This window comes from Astatotilapia calliptera, chromosome 6 (genome assembly GCF_964374335.1).
Source record: "Astatotilapia calliptera chromosome 6, fAstCal68.1, whole genome shotgun sequence".
Classification (NCBI taxonomy): Eukaryota; Metazoa; Chordata; class Actinopteri; order Cichliformes; family Cichlidae; genus Astatotilapia; species Astatotilapia calliptera.
In genome coordinates, this window is record NC_137427.1 from 18,008,704 (window position 1) to 18,013,146 (window position 4,443).

The window sequence follows — 4,443 nt, forward strand, 5'->3', positions numbered from 1 at the left end:
GTGGTTTGTTCAGATGGAACTTTGCAAACCTAAACTGTGCAGCAAACTATGCTTATTCACCCTATTTCTAATTGTACCTTAACATTTAACATGCTAACTGAGGTCTGTAGAGTCTGAGATGTAGATGAGTTTTTGTTAATTTTTTTCTGACCTTGGGTTGAATTTGCTGGGTTGTCCAATCCTGGGAAGATTGTTGTTAACAAACGAGGGGCGATCGTGGCTCAAGAGTTGGGAGTTTGCCTTGTAATCGGAAGATTGCCGGTTCGAGCCCCGGCTTGGACAGTCTCGGTCGTTGTGTCCTTGGGCAAGATACTTCACCCATTGCCTACTGGTGGTGGTCAGAGGGCCCGGTGGCGCCAGTGTCCGGCAGCCTCGCCTCTGTCAGTGCGCCCCAGGGTGGCTGTGGCTACAATGTAGCTTGCCATCACCAGTGTGTGAATGTGTGTGTGAATGGGTGGATGACTGGATATGTAAAACGCTTTGGGGTCCTTAGGGACTAGTAAAGCGCTATATAAATACAGGCCATTTACCATTTTACCATTTAACAAACAGCTGATTACTCCAAATCTGCTTTTATAGTGGTGGTCACACTTGTTTATGATTATTAATCAAGTGCACTCATTTGGCTGCAAATTCCCTGTGATTCAGCACAGTTTTTCAGAGTTTTTCAGAGTACAAGATCCTGGGAAAACTTTTTCTGGTTCATGACTGTATATGAAGCAGTAAGTGTTAAAGGGTTGAACATAATTAAAAAAATTTCCATGTAAATACACTTCAGTGGGCTTTATATGATTGTTTGGAGTTTCATTACATTAATACCATGTTTTTATTTAGGTTCTCAAAAAAAGTTGTGAACTGGAGGCAAAATTTGAATCTTTCCAGTGCACAAATAAATCAAACTAAAAATAAATAATGAATAAAATAGTCCAACAGTTTTAAATCAAGTAAAATCCACATCTCGTTTCTTCATATTTTGCTACAAATATGGCAAATAGGTGTAAATACAGAAAAAAAGTCAAACAGAGTTTAAATCATTCTAACTGGTTTTAAAGTCAGTATTTGGTATGACCATCTTTATTCTCCAAGACAGCCTGAACTCTCTTAGGCAAGCTTTCTTGTAATTTCTTGAATTAACAAAAAGTTGATTGTGTTCATCTGGATATAGCGTTTTCAGCGGGAGAAACATTTCATCACTCATCCAAGTGACTTCTTCTGCACGCTACGTCCATGAACAGAGTCAACGTTGTTTAGATTTCTTACCTGGTTGGTTGAGCATCAAGACATGTCTTCATTCAGGATAATTTTTCTATGTTTCTTGAGGGATGATCAAAGCTCTTCTTTAGATGTTGGCTGCCTTTTGTTCTGGCCTCTATCAGGAGAATCCCACACTGCTTCAGATGCTCTGGGGAGGCCAATCCATGACTGATGGTGTTGTATTGTATTGTTTTGCCAATAAGACAGTTTCCAGATGGTTTTGTATGGTGGATCAAAACCTGATGATACTTTTCTGCTTTACTATCATGTGTTCATAATTCCCAAGACCCCAGCACCACTGGCTGAACGGCAGCTCTAAACCATGTCAGAGCCTCCATACCTACTCCACACGCTCACAATGATTTCTACCAAAAATATCACAACTGGATTGTCACTCCTAAAGACCTGTTGTTGCCGATTTTAGTTTCCTCAAATGTTTTTACCCGTCAGCTATAAAGTGCTGATGAGATATTGTTAGCAGCCTGCTGGGCGGGCAGGCAACATGGACACCCAAGATTGTGAATGTGATAACTCAAGAATGAAGCAATGTAGGACTTTCTAATTGATAATAGACTTAAAACAGGTGTAAGATGCCAATTATTGAAGCAAAAAATACTAGAAAGTCTGACTCCATGCAAGAAAAAACGAGGGGTCTCTATTTTGGAAATAAAAGACTTCCTGGTCACGCCACCATCGAATCCATCCAAGTTACATGGTTTATTAAAATAATCAAATTACAGCGTTTACATTTATGTTAGACTACTTTTAATTAACTGCTTTATCCCACTTACAATGAATTTTTAAAAAAAAAATCTTGTTCATGACCTGTGTAGCATGTTAACACTATTGGAAGTAAAAAATAACTTAAACTCCAATTTTGAAAACACAACTTTCTTTTTTTCTTTTTCTTTTTTTATAAAGCTCTGACTTGTATTATGAGTCTGTGGTCTGGGAGAGAGTCCTGTAACTCTCTGTCTGCAAAATGCAGTATATAATGACCAATGCTGGGCAATTAATTATATAGTTACTTCTTCAAAAAAGTAACTGAGTTATGCAAACAAAGTTTTTTGCAGCTGTTTACCTAAAAATGCAGCCAAGGCGTTTTTTAAATAAACATTTCAAACTATTTACAGAACAATCAGCTGTTCTGCATCAAATTTGATGCCACACAAATTATTTGTGCCACTCCAAAAAATAATTTCTGTCCACTATGAGATAAAGGAGAACAACAGCCTGATACCTGCAGGCCTGACAACAGGAGATGTATCACTCCTGCAACACCTGTAACATTCAGCAGTCGCCTCATTGTTCTGACACACACAACAAAACTGTTGACTACACACTAACTACACAAGATTCACTCCTAACCCCCCCTCCCTCTCCCTTCCTAAACAACTAAATGCCATGTTGCCATATCATTTTTTTGATTGGTCGACATGGTACATTTTTCCACCAATAGGAAAGAGTGGGGGTTTTTTGGTTTTGGCTTTAATCACAGGAGGAGAGTGCTTTCGAGCGTTTTTCTTATAAAACGCCGTTTTTTACCGTTTCAGTAAATATAAACAACGACAGTATTCAGGAAGAAAACCCAACATTGTATAGGTTTTTATCATAACTCTGGTTTTAGTGACCTATCAACACAATTTAAAAACTGGTATAAAGTCCACACTTTTTCCTTCAATTGTTCCGTCTGTCCTGCTCACATCTCCGATGCTTGTCCACGTTGTCATTAAGGTGGCTTCACTCCACATCAGCCACGCCGCTTTGCTTGCTAAAACACCGGTGCACATAAAGACGCTGTCGTAGCCTGTCAACGACGTTGATTAGCTGCGTATATACGAATGTGAATCGCATTATTGGCTGAAATATGGGATGGTGGCATCGTTCTAATCCCGTACGGAGCAGCCAGTCACTCACTGGCTAACACTGCAAAACAGAATTGTTAAAGTATTCATTTTATTTCAATTCTGCGTTTCTGTGCGCAACGCAGATTTTCTGTGCGCAGAGACCGTGCCAGCAGTGCGCAATTGCGCACGCGCGCAGGGAACATTGCCTTGGACGATATAGAATGATTAAAATAAAGTTTGTTCAGCTTGCAACTAAATGAAGAAAAAACCTGTCGTTTTTATTAGCAGCAACTGTTTGACCTCAGCCCCAGTCAACAGCTGCTCAGACTTCAAAGGGGGTACGAACCAAGGAGAGAGGAGTGTCCTTCACAGGGTGCGACCAATAGCACTGTGCCTGGTATCACATCGGCATGCATGCACCAGCGCGCACACACACTATTAATAGTTAGGTTATCATCACAGCAATTATCTATCACGCAGGTTAGGCAAACACTGTAATGGTGTCAGGCCAGGAACTGGAAGGACAGCGAGGGGTCAGTAGGGCTGGAGAATGTCAGCAATAACACTGATATCTTTGACTCTCATGGCTCTTTCATGCATTTACGTTCTGTATACAGAAAGAAAAATAACCCCCTTTTTTTTGCTTATTGAGAAAAATGTTGGCGCCTAAACTGTGCAGAAGGTCATGAGATGGTGGCAGTGAACTGATGACCTTTTCATTTATGTACTGATGTGTTGTACTTGACGTTTGCTGTGTATTTTAAAGGATTTGTTTTTGGTTTGGCTTACAGTAATTGCACTTTCTATTCTGTTTCTACACAGAAGGTCAAGCCTTGTCCACTGGTTGGCTTTTTCTGTATCTAAGCCCTTTGTCTCTATCAGAGGTAACTTGGGGTTCAGTATCTTGACCACAAATACTTCAAGATGGAGGTTGGAGTGGGCAAGGAACTCACAACTGACCTTCTGATTGGTAGATCCCGTGCTACCTCCTGAGGCTGAGGTAGCTTAGGTACCTCCTGAGCTACAGGTCCCTCATATACAGCTAGGTCCATAAGTATTTTTGGACAATAACACTTTTTTGTTAACTTTGCCTCTAAACACTACCACAATGAGTTTGAAATCAAATAATTATGATGTGATTGAAGTGCAGACTTTCAGCTTTAGTTCAGTGGATTTTAGTCCCCCGTTTACAAAAGCTCAAAAGTAATTTGACAACATTCTTCATGGACATGTGAGGAGTGATCCCTGATTATTCCATGATACATTAAGCAGATAAAAGATGTGTTTAATTTGTATTTGGTAGATTTTCACTTGAACTATCAATATGAGCTTTAAAGAGATG